The sequence below is a fragment of the Lynx canadensis genome, chromosome B1 (assembly GCF_007474595.2).
Source record: "Lynx canadensis isolate LIC74 chromosome B1, mLynCan4.pri.v2, whole genome shotgun sequence".
Taxonomy (NCBI): Eukaryota; Metazoa; Chordata; class Mammalia; order Carnivora; family Felidae; genus Lynx; species Lynx canadensis.
The window spans coordinates 54,125,403-54,143,045 of record NC_044306.2 but is presented as its reverse complement, the minus strand read 5'-3'; the positions used below and the strand labels follow the sequence as shown (position 1 = coordinate 54,143,045).

The 17,643-nt window shown below is 37.3% G+C and overlaps 1 long non-coding RNA gene across 2 annotated transcripts in view; it reads left to right on the top strand.

The window, feature by feature from the left end:
- Positions 1-8,174, top strand: part of LOC115512070 — a 67,992-nt gene extending 59,818 nt beyond the window's left edge. Inside the window, exons 5-6 of one of the 2 annotated variants that reach the window (XR_004343518.1) lie at positions 2,379-2,522; positions 8,053-8,174. This is a non-coding gene — a long non-coding RNA (uncharacterized LOC115512070). Of the gene's footprint in view, positions 1-2,378; positions 2,586-8,052 lie in introns of both variants that reach the window. The other variant, XR_004343517.1, reaches the window with a different exon arrangement.
- Positions 8,175-17,643: the final 9,469 nt, after the last annotated feature.

Here is a 17,643-nt window from a genome sequence, read left to right as displayed (position 1 = left end):
GACTTGGATAAAAAAGAAAAAAAAATTGCCAGTTGGTACTAAGAGGCTGAACTGCTTTTGGTTACACATTGATTGGCTCTTCTCTTGGTCAATCAAATGAAACTATTCTGGTATGCATTAGTTAACTACTCTGTCTTCAGAACGTCCACAACCAACTGTCTTATGATCAGGATGCCTGCTGTCCTGTAGACAAATGTCCTATAGACAAAAGCTTATAAAACAACTGCCTCTTTTGGCCCAGCCAAGGATCTTTTTGCCCAGTTCGAGTTCATTAGCCATTTGCTTTAGAAAGGAAAGTGGAGCTTTTCTCAAAATAGAGTCTCTCGTGTCCAGAGGTTTTACACAATTCCACATGACCAAACTGACACTAGATGAAGTAGAAAATCTGAATAGCTGTGAAGCTACCTCATCTTGAGATGGCACTTTAGGCTTTCCATTCTTCCTGGTTCAGGATGTTACTTCTTTTTACTATTATTATTATTATTTTTAAGTTTATTTATTTTGAGAGAGAGCAAACCTGAGAGGGGGAGGGGCAGAGAGAGGGAGAGAGAAAATCAGAAGCAGAGCTCGATGTGGGGCTCAATCTCATGAATCGCGAGATCATGACCTGAGCTGAAATCAAGAGTCTGCTGCTTGATCGACTGAGCCACTCAGGTTCCCCCTGGTTCAGGATGTTTTGACTAAGGTAGCAGGGTGGCTTTCCTTAACAAAAGTCAATGTAAAGACCATAGCAATTTATGCAGAAATATATAAAACAGAGTCTCTAGACATGAAGACACCAAGGTAGAGAATGTGGAGAGATAATAATGCAAACAAAATCCTCTCAGAAATCCTTCAGTGAAGAGTCGAAATGATAAACAAAAGCTTGTGGGGGAGACTGAGGAATAACATTCAGAGAGAATAAAACTAGGACAGTGTGGTAGCTTGGAGTCAAGCTAATAGAGGATACACTTGACGTTCAAGAGATGTTTCATTAAATAAGGAGGGAGAAGAATCTGGTGAAAAATGAGGTTCTGAGGACAAGTAAAGGGTTACTTTTGAAAATAGAAACAGGGTATTTTTTTGTGACACATTGAAATGGATAGGAGGAAATAAGGTAAATTTTTCAGATAAGAGAAGAAGGAAGTCGATAAAATTTACTGCTAATAGCTTGAATCTTTTCAGTGAAATAGCCTCCGGGTTTGAGTGTGGGATGTAGGATTCCACTTGAAGAATGTGGGAATTATTTAAGCTAGCTTCTAGGGTAAATAGAAGAAAAAGATTGCTTATTAGTTCAAACCTAGTTGGGTTTACTCAGCATGCCCTTTGAATGAGTATAATCAGCAGTAGGGGGTATGAGAATAATGGAAACCATGGAATTAACCAAAGATAGGGGATTTTCCTGGCCCATGCAACAAAATGTTAGTGGAACAAAGGATTCTAAATTGATTTATGGACATCACTGAAACGACTTACCATAAAGTCTAGGCTAGGACAATAAATATGGCCCTGAAATACAAAAGGGCACATAAGAGCTTAGAGAGGAAGTTCTCTGAGATGTAATACCTTGTTTCTGTGAGGCAAGATGTTCTGGTTATTTTCTTGCTGTCATTTAATGTATACTCCAACCGTATAATCTTGTTCTTTAACTAAGAATTAGTATTCTTTAGAATATTCTGTTGCCACACTAAAATATTTAGTCATGCTTAATACCTTTAATAAAGGTAGCCAATTAAAATAAATAGCATCCCTCACTCTCAGATACTCCTTATTGTAAAGGTAAATTGTAAAGACACTTTATCTTAAAGGCTGAGCTTGATTTTTTCTTTAATGTTCTTAGTGGACAGTTTGTATAGAAAAGATCAATATTCTCCTTAATGCATCTAGGACTTACTGTGATAGATATTAGAGAAACATGTTATATGATAAAAGGGTCTACCAGCTGTTCCATCACTATTCAGCTTTCTCTTTACCAAGATTGATGATGTGGCTATAGCCATGTAATGTTTTTTATATCCCCTAGCGATCTGTGAAGTTGAATCATGTGACACTGCTATTTTTATAGGTCACAATGGTTGTATTCACAGTTTCATATGCTTCAACCTAATCTTTCAAATTTTATTTCTCTGACTTTGAAAATACTAGAATTAGAGGTAGAGTCTGGATATTAGCGAGTGAAGAATTACAGTTTGAATATGCCGCAAACCATTTTCGGCATTAAACTTTTAATGATAGTACAATACTAGCGTTACTGACTTTAAAAGGAAGTAGCACAACTAATTTCTTATAATTATGAATACATGGTTTTGTAGACTATAAAAAACCCTCAATTCTTGTAGTCACGCTCAGTCATAGACTTCTCCTTGTCTTTTATTTCTAATATGTTTTTTTCCTCTTAGGTCTCATATGCAATCTTATTTCACTTCATTTCTTCTTCCTACCAACTTCAATTTAATACTTGAAGCACTGGGTCAGCTTGCAAACTTAATGCAAATGTGTCATTTTATTATACATCTAGAAGAAAAAAATGGAGAGCCTCAGAGGTAGGCCCCCGTCTCTCATTGCTTCCTCTGAACTCGACATGACAAGGACTCTCTTCTGCCCAGGTTTGTGAATTGACAGGATGTGTAAACGAACGGTTAGTCCCCTGGTCGATAAGAGAATAGGATCGGACTTCAACCAGCACCAGTTCTTGAAGTCAACAGTCCGGCATGGCACGACCAAGCTCTCTTCTGAGAGTATCACAGAATTGACATCAAGGTGTATGCTGGGCTGGGTTGTCATCTGGAGGTTCTGGGGAAAAATCTGCCTTCTAAGTTCCTTCTAAGTTCATTTTTGGTGTTGGCATAATTCAATTCCTTGCGGTTATAGGACTGAGGTCCCTGACTCTTGCCAGGTGTTGGTCAAGGACTTCTCCGTGTCTTCAGAAACTGCCTGCATTTTTGACACACAGTTCCTCTATCTTCAAGTCAGAAATAGAACATTGGAATCCTTGTGCTTCTTAAGTTGTTTTTTTTTTTTTTTTTTCCATTTTGAGAGAGAAAGGCAGGGGCAAGGGGCAGTGACAGAGGGAGAGAGAATCCTGAGGAGGCCCCTCATTGTCAGCAGAGAACCCAATGCGGGGCTCAAACCCATGAACAGTGTGATCATGACCTGAGCCAGAATCAAGAGTTAGACACTTAACTGACTGAGGCACTCAAGTGCCCCTCCTTTTTGTGCTTCTAATCTTTGACTTATTCCACTGACAACCTTTTTTTGCATATATAAAATTTAATGGTGAAAGCTGAAAGCCCTATCACACATTCCAAAGCCCAGAGTAAGTCATTTGAGATTATGTGTGGCTTCGATTGCTCTATTACTGTGGCGATTTGCAGTTTAAGTGTCGCTATTCCAATGTAATGATGCTGATGAATATACGAAAAACTCATCTAAATTGATATCTTCTAAAAAAAATTGATGATATATGTTCTGATGTTTGTGTATAAACTTTTAGATGATTAAGATCAAATCCTTTGAAAAATGAATATTTTCTTCCTTTATCATATAACATGTTTTCCAATATCTTTCACAGTAAGTCCTAGATGCATTACAGAAGAAATATTGTCCTTTTCTATACAAACGATCTCATCTATTTTGACTTTGTTCGTATAACTAACTCATGCTTTCAGGATCATTTATGCCAATGAAGTCAAAGACCATTTAAATTTCTTTGGTGTATTTCCTATCAATGTTGCCTTATGAATATGCAATTATATTTCCCTATTTCTGTTGTTATTTTCTTACTTTTTTTTTTAGGGCAAAATTTTTTCATGTTGAATAAAAATGCCAGGTTGAATTCAGCTAGTTTTACTGATAACCTTACGAGTGCTTAGTAACATATATTATCCCTTTCTATAGTAAAGATGTAGTTGAAAACATCAATTTTAAAATAATAAGGTTACCAATTTAATATTTTATTTATTATTTATTTTTAAGAGAGAGAGAGAGAGAGAGTGCAGGCAAGGGAGAGGGGAAGAAAGAGAGAGAGAGGGAGAAAATCTTAAGCAGCTCTGCACTCAGCATGGAGCCCAATGTAGGGCTCAATCCCATGACTTTGGGATCATGACCTGAACCAAAATCAAGAGTCAATCACCCAACCGACTGAGCCACCCAAGCACCTGAACGTCTTACATTACTTGCTTCTGCATAGATAGACAAAAGAAGAAAAGATGTTAATTCCCACTTTTATTTTAGAAAAGGGATGAGTCTCTATGGGCACCTGGGTAGCTCGGTTGGTTAAGTTTCAGCTCAGGTCATGGTCTCATGGCTCATGAGTTCGAGCCCTGCATCAGGTTCTGCGTTGACAGTGCTGAGCCTACTTGAAATTCTCTCTTTCTCCCTCTCTTTCTGCTCCTTCCCCGCTCATGCTTGCTCTCTCTCAAACTAAATAAATAAACAAACAAAAAATAGAAAAAGGATGGGATAATGTCCCATCATTAGTTACCTTTACGAATTTGATTTGTACACTGATATTTGTCACTTTGATTTGCCATGTATATAATTCAATCATCTGGATATTGTGCAAGCATCTCCAAAACCTGGCAAGAGAGCATGACTTTCCATTTCAATATGTTAGCCAAGTCCCTGAATTAGTTTTGTTTAGAGAGATCTGTCTTTCTGAGACAACTCTGACTAAAATGAAACACTTTTCTGTGAGCAATTTTCCAAGCTTTAAGGCATCTGTGCACCCGTTCGTTCATCACAAACAGTGACTCCAAGGATTTGGCATTAGGGTAATGATTCTAAATCATGTACTAAAACATTTTTCCCCCCAAGCAGCCACAGAAATGGCAGTATCTCTGCAAATGAACATTTAGCTTTCCCACCTGCCAAATGTATCAATGTTTACCTCTTTGAAAATGTAGAATGTGTAGGTTAAGTAAATTTAAAATATTCTTTGTCTTGTAATGTCATTCACACGGCATTACGGAGGGTATTCTCTTCCAGTGAAAGATGTTCTTGGGTTGTCTCTCACTATTTTCATGGCTACATGAAAAATCTCTCTCTGGTATTTACTGGATTTTCATCCTCCTGTGCCACTACCTGGATATTTGTTTCGTGTCTCAGTCTGAGGGATGTGGGATGAGTGTATGTGTGTGTTGGGGGGGGAGGGGCAGGTAAAAATTCTAGAAGCAATCTTGTTTTGTGAATTGTATGCAATTATCAAGTGTATTAGGCTAAGTATCTCTGAAATGTATGACAAGCTACAGTTTAAGTAGTAAATTGATTTTATTCCACTAATTTTCCTATGGAGCAGTAAATGTCTATTTCTCAAGTTTTATATCATCATGCCATTGGAAATTGTGCTTCCATTTTCTGGTTGAAAACCAAGAATACTCCACTCTACTTAATTAAGTCAGGTAATAATTGGAGAAGTGGGATGTCCACCCCAATAAGGAATGGGGTGACCAAAGTTGAGCAGATAGAGAACTAAAATGACTTTCCAGCTTTTCTGAGTCAGGTCTCTATGGTCTACTGTTATTACTTTGTCTGAAATGCAAATTCTCAGAATACCAGACACACCCATATTTCAATGAAGTACAAAAACAAAATTGAAAGCCAACCACAGTTGAGTTTTTCATTGTCTGTCACGTTGAGTGGTTCTTGTCCCTTCCCCCTTCCTTTTCCATCCCACCTAACCTGAATAATCAAAAGCTGTCTCTGTTTAAGGGGAAAAATGTAGGTACTAAAAGGTAATTCACAAAAGGGGCTTACTTATGTAAATAAATACTCAGTTGACCATAAGCCCCCTCTTCTTGCTGATGGCTCTGAATATTACCAGATATTACTGATGTGTTGTTTCTTGGTGGTACAGATGACCTTTACTGGGGAAAGTAATGCAGAGAAGGACTTTCATATCCAGCCTGTATTGCTGTTGGGCCTGTTTTCTCTTCTCACACAAGATTAAGGGGTAGGCTTACTTGAGAGTCTATGTTCTGGCAAGCCTTGCTGCTGAACTTGGCAGGAGCATTAAAATATCTTTATTAGAAACCATGAATCAAGTTCCATCACAGAACTCATACCTTCTAGATCTGGCTGTCTTCTTTTGTCAAACCTCACAGAAAGGTGTGTTTAAAATAAAGTTTATTTTAAGGTGCAAAGATCCACTGATGATGGTAAATTTTCTTCTATAGCATATACAGGAAGTCTTCATTTAAAGTAAAACACATCAACTTGTGATTTAAAAATATGCCACGAATTTCCAAATAGAATCCAGAGAATTTTGCCAGTGAAAAAGCTGGGTTGTAAAGAAACTGGGATGGACCTTTGAAGAGCACCAGCATTTCTTTGAGCCTGATGAAAATCCATTGGCTTTGGTTCTTTAAAGGTACATGTTAGAATAGTTATAATAGGAAATTCTGTTAGTACTTTCTTAGAGCAAAGATTTGAAATTGCTCTCTCAAAATTGCTTTCAAGTTCTAGAAGTCTAGCTTGAAGTAGTCTAAACTCTCAGAAACCTACAAGACTTAAGCTGCCAGTCAGGCAAAGGCCCAGTTATCAAGGAAAGCTATAGACAATGAGAAGAGTTGTAAAATATTAGTAAAAGAATTTTTAGCATGTGTATAGTCTCTCATCAACCCAATCTTATTTTTCCAGCATGAACTGCAGGCCTAGATACCCATCACCAGTGACAGGTGACAAATGGGCCACACAGAATCCGTAGAACAGAATCTGTAGAATGGAATAGACTCTCTAGAATGGGCCACAGAGAATCCTAAGCACATCTTCAATCCTATAAATGGTAGTGAGAGGAAGAGGGCAGAAGAAGCCAGTCTCTCAATCAAAGTGAAGGGCGTGGACAAGTTAGAACAGCAGACTGTAGAGATTAATAAACGTAATGAGGCAACTTCAAGAATTGTTTTGGTATGTGCCATCATTCTGTACGAGTGACAGGGATAGACTACAATAAAAATTCTCAGTCAACTCTGTGAATCATAGAATTATCCAGACAAACAAGGCTTATTGGTGGTTTTAGGACTGTAAGTAGCAAATCATTATGTATATATGCTACAGGTGTGGAAGTGAATGCTTCATAGACCTAATGCTTTGTATAAAGTAAAATATTTTGTTTTATTGTTTATGAAAACACTGGTGAGTTAGACGCATTAGCTTTATATAAAAAATGCTATTTTAATATTGTATGTGATTATTTCATAGAGAATAATCCTATGTGAGAATAGAGAAGGAAAGGCACTTGCTATTTCAGCTCCTATTACTAATTCTTTGATACTTTGATAACTGAGCCATGGATTTAGTGGGCTAAACAATTAATGTATATGTATCATGTCCCTTTAAGTCTCAGATTACCCAAGAATGATTGTTTTCAGCTGACTGAAAACACTGACCTGGGTTAGATCCTCTGACCTTCCCAGCGTCTACCTATTACTCTTAATTGTTCAGAGGCACTATACCGGGATGGAACTCTGTTATTTTGGGAGGGTAAATTAGGAAATGGAACACCTTAGTTCTATCTGAGGGTACTCTACATGCTACCTGGCACATCTCACAGCCACAGGATGCTGTAAACACTCCTTGTTTACAAAGTCTTACAATACAAACTTGACTGAACGGCTGAGGAAAGAACACGCCACAACGCCAGTGTTTTCCCCCTCAGTTGCCATCTGTAAAGAACATTTTGGCTTGGAAGGTTATCCTTCACTTCCTATGTGTCTGAAGGCTCTGTTGAAAATAAAATGGAGTCTAAGCAAATTTTCAAAGATCTGGGAGTGTTTTGATGAAACTCTGAGTGTTTTTTCTTGTTTGTTTTTTGTTTTTTTTTTGAGGTAATTGCTAAGTCCTTCCTCTCTGGTGCAGACTGCCCTTCACAGAAATCCCCATAAATTAAGTTTCTTTCCATGAGGTAGAGAGACGAGGAAAGAAAGCCTCTGTTTTAGTTTCCTCCATAGAATAACGCATATTTGCCTTATATCATGAGAGGCTGACAGGTTTAGACTCTGCTTCCAGATGTCCATATTGGTTTAATGAAAAAAAAAAGAATAATAGTACATGACATATTTTCTTTTTCTGCTCCAGAAAGAAACAGCTTCATGTCAAGGCAACTTGGAAGTTGGAAGCTGAAGGAAACTGTTATGTAAATAAAGAAGACTGATAAAACAGAAGAAAATGGGGCAGTAAAGACACCTTGTTCAGGAAAAAAAAAAACCAAGAAGGCATACAATAAAATTACTTCTTTAAACAAAGACTGAAATGTTTCTATGATTTATCACAGGTTGAATTATATGTAGCTCTGGCTCCTGAGGTAATCTCAAATCCAATATATTGCAAACAACCATGTCCTAGAGTCTTTGCTATACAATACAACATGCTTAAAGCTAAACTGAAATCAAAAAGAAACAGTATGAATAAGGAAGTTAAGATGATGAAGGCTTACCTAGGGGAGACATTCATCAACATCCAGACATGTGACTATTTGGTGCAAACTTGATTTATAGGTGTATAAAACTCCACAACCCCTAAAATTAAAACTTTTATTTCCTACATGAGTTTAGTATGTTTAAGGCCTCTTGACTTTATCTTAAAAAAATAGTAATTTTTATTTATTTTTTAGAGAGGGAACACACGCAGACAGAAAAGGGAGACAGAGAATCCGAAGCAGGCTCCGCGATGTCAGCGTAGAGCCTGCCATGGGACTAGAACTCACCAACCATGAGATCATGACCTGAGCTGAAGTTGGGTGCTCAACAGACTGAGCCACCCAGGCACCCCTTGACTTTATCTTTTAACAAAAGCATGTATAGTAGTTGATAGACTTTCTTGTTTGTTTTACAATATTATCAAGGTTTGTAAATTTGTAAAATATTTATATTTACTTTAAAAACAAAGAAAATTGAAAGAGTTCCAGTTAAATATTTTGCAATTCCAGGGGCACCTGGGTGACTCAGTTGGTTAAATGTCCAACTCTCGGTTTGGGTTCCGGTCATGATCTCACAGTTGTGAATTTGAGCCCTACATCAGGTTCCCTGCTGATAGTGCGGAGCCTGCTTGGGACTCTCTCTCCTCTCTCTCTTCCTCTCCCTCGCTCACTCTCTCTGTCTCTCTCTCAAAAATAAATAATAAACTTAAAAAAAAAAGATTTTGCAATTTCATCATGCATAAACAATTTTGCAATTTCATCATGCATAAACAATTTAAAATAACACACCAGTCTTTTGAGAGAAAATAATGGAATGGAAAATGTTAAAGATATGGATTGTAGGAGAATCCATAAACTAAAAGTTTAGTATCATAAGCTGTCCCTGTATGTGAAGCTGTATACTTAAAACTGAAATACTTAAAGGAAATCCATTTAACTTTTGGAAAAATGTCTCTTTCCTTTTATGATCATCTTCTGCATTCAGCAATTTAAACATATTCTTTACATTATTACTGAACATTCTTGAAACTTGACAATTTAATACATGAAGATTTATTTCGTATCTTTCATTGAATATGTATACATATGTATTATATTCACCTCATTTATACATATATAATACATATTTATATACATATATATGAATATATACATATATATCCACATAATTTTAAACATCAAGGCATATTCGAAGATTCAATTGACAAATTCATGAATGAGTTTTACAAAGTTTATATGTATTTAGATTAAGGAATGACCAGGCTCTTCAAATATTTTCAGCTTTGAGTAGATGTGCTAAGATGATCAAAGTAGTTCTGCTAAATTTTCCTAATCATTTTTTTGGAAGGGATGGAATGGAGGTGAAACTAAAGGCCTGTACGGACTGGCCTAGGGACCTGTAAGGTGCTCACAGCAGGTTGATATTTCTGAGCTCAATGCTGGATCTGTTGGGGTAATTGCTAATCGAGTACAGATAAAAATAAAATGCTACAAACCAAAAAAATAAGAATAAAATAAAATTGCTTGAGTACTTACTAACCTCTTGCCGTGCTCTATAAATAACATTGCAATATAGTTATGTGTAATATATCATGTATATAAAATATATTATGTATAATATATTACACACACATGTAACAAGCTCTCTTTAAAACTCACAGAAATCCTGTGAGATGGTTGCTATTTTATTATCTCAATCTTTTTTATATTAAAAAATGAGGTAGAAAGAAGTACATTACTTATTGTAAATGGAAATCCATGTATTCATTGCTATCCAGATCTGGCTTCCTGATTGAGATTTTGAGAACATTCTTCCACGTGGCAGGCTCAAGGCCATGTAGGCAAATGACTGGACCAAAAGTTAAACCCAAAGGCAGCAGCTCAGACAGTTCCTTCCTCAGGTAACAATTGTGCTGGAAAAAGCAAGGAGCTGATTTTAAACATCAAAATTAGCTCTATCACAAAGCAAAAGAGCTCACACCCAGAGGGAAAGTAACCTTAATTACTGTGACTTTCAACTGTTATTCAGAGGCTTTGGACTATTGAGGTGGGTACTTTATGAATTGGCCAATATATAACCTAGTGGAATGAAGTTTAGACATATAAGTGGGAGGCTTAGCTGCTAGTCTTAGCTCTACGAATGAGTCAAGTGGTTTTAAGTATGTCATGGGAACATTGGGTAATCTATTAACATAAAACAAAAACAATATGCTCAAATGCTTAAAAGAAGACATGTTAAATTCAAGATATTATCATCATTTTTACTATAATAAGAAAATAAAACCCATTGCTATAGTCCTAAGATTTTTCCTCTAGTGCTCAATTTTTCCAATGTTCAGTGAATGTTTGGTCCATTTCTTGAAGTGTGTGGGAGAGGCAGAGGAGAAACAGAAAGAAGTAAGTCCATGGTCATCGAAGAACCGCCCCGATAAAAAGGAGGAAAATGAAAGATCATGTGTCTACTTCATTTATCTTATCCTTTATATTCAAAAACCTAAATTTTGCAGTCAATACTACCTATATTATTCATAAATGTTATTTATTTTAGAAGGTGTCTACTGGTATCTGGGGAGCAAGAAAGACACAAATGAAAAACTATGATGGATCCTTTAATGTTGAAAATCTTGATATTAAAAAAATATATTCAGTATTTTTAAAATATAGATTCTTGTGGCTTCTGTAATTCCATTTTGTTTGTTTTGCCTCTTGGAATATGCCAGGATACTGAAGGTTAGGAATCATATTGAGAATTTAAGATTTTAGGAAGCATCATATACTAAGACTGTCATTTAGATAATCATAGCTTCTGTCTTTGAGGTAGAGATTTCAGAGGGAGATGAGAAAAAAGTTCTCTCTGATACTATTTCACATATTTTCTAGAAGCTGGGTTCAAATTCTTTGGTTATAAAAGTGAAGTATAATTATCAATTGGCCACAGGGGCCATCATGAGGATGGTGTGCTAATAAACTTTCTCAACTTTAATTTTTTGGCTTCATACTTACAAATGGTTCATTAGTGATGTGTAAACAAATTTAAATCAATCTTTCTTCAGAGTCTAGGATTCTCGGCTCTACTCTATTCGATTTAGTTAATCCAACGTTTCTTCCTGGATCACATTACTGCTTTCTAGGGTGGGGCTGGGTGTGTGGGAGGCGGAGTAATGAGGAAAATTAAGACTTTGTAGATCCTGTGGCTTGATAAACTTTGATATTCTACCAGGCGGGTCTGCTTCTGCCAGCACCCCTATGGAGGAGGACAGGCTACTGGCAAATGAGCTGATGTGAAACCTAGAAGCCTAAACAGTGTAATTTTAAATATTTCCTGATTAAACAAAATAAAAGGTCAGAATCTCAAAAATAGCAGGACTTGACATTAATCTACTGGTAAATAGGTACGGTACCAGGATTTAAATGAGGCTTGGATGTATTCTTTTTTCCTGAAAGAAAACCATAAACCAGACATATACAGCAAGATTTTTTTCACTTCGAAAAAGTGTACGTAGCATTGGTTTTTCTCACCATTTGAATTTTATACGCCAAAGAGTTTCCTTTATAATTTGTAATAAAATATTAGCTGGAAACCAAATGGTCAAGTGGTTGTTTTATACCTTAATACCTCCCTCCCTCCCTCCCTCCTCCTTCTCTCTCTCTCTCTCTCTCTCTCTCTCTCTCTCTCTCTTTCAGTTAGGAAGAATCAAAACACATTTTAAGGTCTTTTTTCCTGCAGGAAGAACAAAATATTTTTTCTAAAGTGATTTTATAAAAACTTTCTTTCAAGCTACTCCATAAATACTTGGAAAAGCTCCCTCAAATCAAGCGATCTTATATTTAATGTGTTAGGGAAAAGGCAGTTAATGTAGTAGATAGAATGGAAAGAAGAAGGACCACCGTTCTTTTGGAAAAGCAGAGTGTGTGAAATAAGAGCTGAACCAACTTCAGTTATGTGTGGATGCAGTTCTAGTAGTTAATCATTGCCTTTTTTTCTGTTGAGACAAGTAGAAGTTTTTCCAAAACTGGTTCCTTTCCAGGATGGAAAGTTGAGTGGGAGAAGCCATGCAAATATCTTCTAAGCGCAGATTGCCAAGAAAGTCATTGACTGGCAGGATCAGGGAGAGTGGAGGGGCTAGGGAATGGAGTAGAAGGGCAAATTGTCAAGTTTGAAATGTGGCGTCCATTCAGTTTGTTTATTGTAGGTTTCTGGCTTGAACCCATTTCTAGTTCTCGGACGTGTTCTTAAAACTTTGCCAATTGTTGGTGTCAGGGTTCATACTCATATAAATAAGTAGTCCAAACATTAAGATATAATTTATCAGCGTTCTTTACATAGACTGGCTCTGGAGGAAATTGAAGTAAGTGAGGTTAGTTTCTAGAATAATTTTTGTCACTTTACTACTCTTTCCTCACCCGCACCTGTCCTTCTTCTGTAGACAGAACTCTTTTCTTTCTTCCTTCCCTTTCTTTTAAGTTTATCTATTTATTTTTGAGAGGGAGAAAGAGAGACAGACACACACACACACACACACACACACACACACCGAGAGAGAGAGAGAGAGAGAGAGAGAACATGAGCTGTGAAGGGGCAGAGAGAGAGGGAGAGAGAATCCCAAGCAGTCTCTATGCTGACAGCACAGAGCCCAATGCGGGGCTCGAACTCACTAACTGTGAGATTATGACCTGAGCTGAAATCAAGAGTCAGATGCTTAACTGACTGAGCCACCTAGGTGCCCCCTGCAACTCTTTTCATTCATGTCTTTGCTCCATCTAATAAAATGTGTATTCCATTTCCTGAGGGTTCTTATTTCTGCTGGAGCTAATCTGATAAACTAATGCCTGGTGAGTTGTTTACTAATAAATGATTGCTCCTATCTGGCCCAACTAAAATTATAATTTTTCCATATTAAGATCTTTCAAAGCCTCTCTTGTAAGAATGACCAATTTGGGGTATTTTTTATAATAGTAGAGAAAATTGTTTGGTAGAGAAAAATTTTATACAAAGCAAACTTCAAGCGGCTAACTCACCTTTGGGGCATATTTTTCTAACAAGACTGAATCAACTACTAATATATACATTATTAAAAGAGTGTTGGTCCTGATTAACTTTTAATTTTTTCTGTCTGATATTCATGAATCCACGAATGCTTCAGTGAACAGGAATACGTAGTCATTCATTTAAATTTTACTATATCCTAGCATTCATTTTCTAGATAAGTCTACTTTCCTAGATGCTTTATATATTAGTTGAGATGTTTTTGGTTGTAACAGAACTCCAACTCAAATTAGCATAAATGATAAACCAGATTTATTGGCTCTCATATCTGAAAAGTCCGACATGTTTGGATTAAGGCAGTCTCTCAGTTTTCTGCGACTCTCTTGGCTGTGTCCTTCTCTGTATTCTGGCTACATACTCAGATTGGCTTCCATCATAGCCATAAAATGGCTGCCAATAGCAACCAGGGCAACATGTTATTTGATTCATATCCAAGGTGAGAGAGACTATCACTATAATCATTAACAAAGTCTAGAGATTTACTCTGATTGAGCCAATCACTGTGCCCAGGAAGAAATCAAATGCTGGTCAATCGGGGCTTCCCTGCTGAAACAATCTTTGTTTTAATTCGGACAAACTAATATAGCTTGGGGCTGGGATGGTTTTAATCCATCCAAAGTTCAATGGCTATAGCAAAATGAGGGCAGGCCATTTCGAAAGAAAATCTGAGTGCAGTTAATAAGGTGGAATAAATTCTAAGTACGTAACTAAATGTTATTCACCAAGTTCCTTTTAAGTGAAGTATATTCTTTCAACCTTTGAAAAATGTACAGAAAAACAGAGGCAGAGACCTCATTGCCAAACAGAAAAATTGTATATGACTCATATCTAGTTTGGCAGTTTCTTTTTACTCTATAGTAAGCAAAACTATACTCGTTTCTTAGAACTGGATATACACAGTTAGCCATGTGAGAGATTCTAAGTACCCAAATAATTAAATAGCATGTCCAACCCCCAGCCGTGTAAGGAAGTTCTGAGATACCACAGACAACTGATTTAAGAGGAAAAGGACCAAGAAGATACCTAGCCAAAGTTACACATTCCTGTGGTTTGGTGTAAGGGTTATAGGGCTTAACTTGAGACTGAAGAGAGGTGTGTATAAATATCCAAATTAATTTTTTTTAACGTTTATTATTTTTGAGACAGAGAGAGACAGAGCATGAACGGGGGAGGGGCAGAGAGAGAGGGAGACACAGAATCGGAAGCAGGCTCCAGGCTCGGAGCCATCAGCCCAGAACCCGACGCGGGCTCGAACTCATGGACCGCGAGATTGTGACCTGCTGAAGTCGGAGGCTTAACCGACTGAGCCACCCAGGCGCCCCTAAATATCCAAATTAAAAAAAAAAAAACCACAGAATTCTGAGGAAAGAACCAACTTGGTGCTTGAAAGAGTTATCCAGGGTTGTTTCCTTTGTTTTCATCTCTATTCTTGGTTCTATTGCTACCATGTTTTTTAATAAGCAATAATTAAGAATTTTAATCTGATGTTCTTTTATAGCTCCTGCTTCAGTACAGTGGTTTTCTTTAGGCATTTTCAATGTTTCACTTTCAGCTCATTATGTTTAAATATTTAGGGACAACCCAAGTGGCAGAAAGCAGAGAATAACTAGTTTTTTGCTTGGTATTGACATACGGGACTGTAGCAGGCCTGCTCCAACCTCCGCTGCTCTCAGAGTCTCTATATGCAAAAATATCTCTTTACCTGCGTCTGATGCCTAGAATTCTTCTCTATAGAATCATGCCTTATTTGCTTTTAGACATTGTCCCAGAAGGTTGCTTTTTGGAATGCTTAAAATGGCTTGCGTATAAGAACGCGCTGCTAATATGCAGATCGAACCTTTGTGTGAAGTTGAAATGTGAGATAGTTGGCCCTTGCCTTTCTGGCCCTGGCTGTGTGGGTTTTTCACCTACACGCTGCAGAATTCCAGTTTTGAAAGAGGAGAAAGATGTGAAGTTCTTCCTGCTGCCTCCAAAGGACAGGCATGGCTGAGACATTGTGGGTAAAATGGGGATATGAAGATCTAAGACTGGCCCTTGAGTAGAAGTCCAGCAGGTAAGGAACTGGGAAGAGTGTTACTACGAAATCTTTCATGTTTAGAGCTGAGCATGCAAATATTTTTTGTTCACCAACTTAAATTAAGGCAATATAAACTTAATACCATGAGTTTTCATGCCTATGCATTACAAAATCTGGGGATTGTCTGTCCAGCATCCCTCATTCTCTGAGTGCTATAGGACCTTCTCTAATCCCTCCTTGTATCACTGCTCTGTCTAGAGACAGACATGCTATTGAACTGGATCAACTGGAATCCTTACAGGGATTTTAGATATGGAAACTAAGAAATGGAAATCAATATCTTTTCGTACTCGAGGAATGTAGGTATAAAGGTGGAAGTGTGGAAGCAATTAGTAGCCATGTTTTCTATTCTGTGAGTAGGTGAAGTCAGGGTGCACTCACTAGTGTGATATGTGAGTCAAACAAAGTTATGAAAAATATGCAAGCTCCAATAGATGTTATGTAAGTCTAAAAGGAAACATAAAAAAGAGTGCAAAATCTAATTAAGTGGTTAAAAAACAACTTAGCTAGAGTCTCAGGCGGCAGAATTCCATTTATTCAACTCAGGTGGAAATATTCAATAAAAGAATGTCTTGAACCCTATTGTCAGCGGCAGGATTGATGTCAGTCTGTATGTCTACCTGTCCCAGGTCTTTCATTCGAGCCCCAAGGCAAGCCCCAAGGTCATTAGCAATTTTAACACATGGAAATGGCAATACCAATTCTTCTTTGAATAATAAATCGTCCTCTTGTGCAACTTTAAAATGAAAAATAGAGAATGTTCAGTACGTCAAGTTAACGCTTAGGTATTAGGATAAGAATGATATATTCATTTTGGTATGAAATATTATTATGTTATATATATTTATTTATGATCTATTGACACTATGGCGGTGATTTGTGTCAACTTGGCTAGGCTATGGTGACCAGTTGTTTGGTCAAATTCAGTCCAGATGTTGCTGTGAAGGTAATTTTTAGATGTGATTGGTTATTTACCAGTAGATTACCTTCTGTAAAGTTCATGGCCTTATCCAAGCAGGTGAAGACCTTAAGAAAAAAGATAGAGGTCCCTCAAAGACAAAACGAGTTCTGCCACCATACCACCACTGGCCCAGAATGCCTTTGGACTCAGGGTTGTAGCATCAACTCTTGTTGAAATTGACAGCCTTCCAGCTTGCTCAGCAGATTTTGGACTCTCCAGTTCCCATGCTCTCTCCTTCTGTACACACCCCTACCCCCCCCCCCAACACACACACATACAGACATTGGTTTATTTTTCTGGAGAATCCTGTCTAATACATATTTCTGACAATTGACTCCAAAATTTAGTGACTTAAGGCAACAAAAATATTTGCTTTGCTGAATGCTTGTGCCTTAATGTCTCTTCAAGGCTGTAATCAAGGTATTTGTTGGAACTGTAGTCTCCTCTCAAGGCCCAACCTGCTTCTAAATTCATTCACCTGATTATTGGCAAGATCCAGTTCCACAAGGTTTGTTGAACTGAATGCCCCATTTCCTCACTGGCTGTTACCTGAGGGCTTCCCTGGGTTCCTTGCTACATGGGTCCTCCATAGGGGCAGCTCACGACATGGAAGCTGCCTACATTAGAGCAAACAATCAAGGGAGGAAGAGAGGTCACCAAAGACGAAAGTCATTTGCTGCTGTTGTTGTTGTTGTTGTTGTTATTTATAACCAGATCTTGGAAATAAGATAGTGTCATTTCTTTGGAAATTCACTGTAAGTCATTACATACACCAAACCCTCCAAGGGGAAGGTGTTATATAAGAGAGTGACTATGAGGAGGTTCAGAATCACCAGGGCTTTCTTGGAGGTTGTCTACTCTATTCCGCTTATTGGAAAATCTGACAGTTGAGAATTTTTATTTCAATTTAAAAGTATAGTTGAATAACTGGTTGACCTGTAATTTAGCTGAAGATCAGGAGACAATTTTTTTCTAAGATCGTAAACACTGCTGAGATGCTTGAGAGAACTTTAGATTGACCATGTTTATGAATTTATTAGGTTTACTAGAGCTGTTTAAATATCTAAGAAAGTACCTGAGAAAATTTCACTTGTTGGGTCAGGTCAGATCAGGCGACAAATGTGTTAATTTTAAATGTTGTCTAAAATTTTAAAGGCAATTAGATT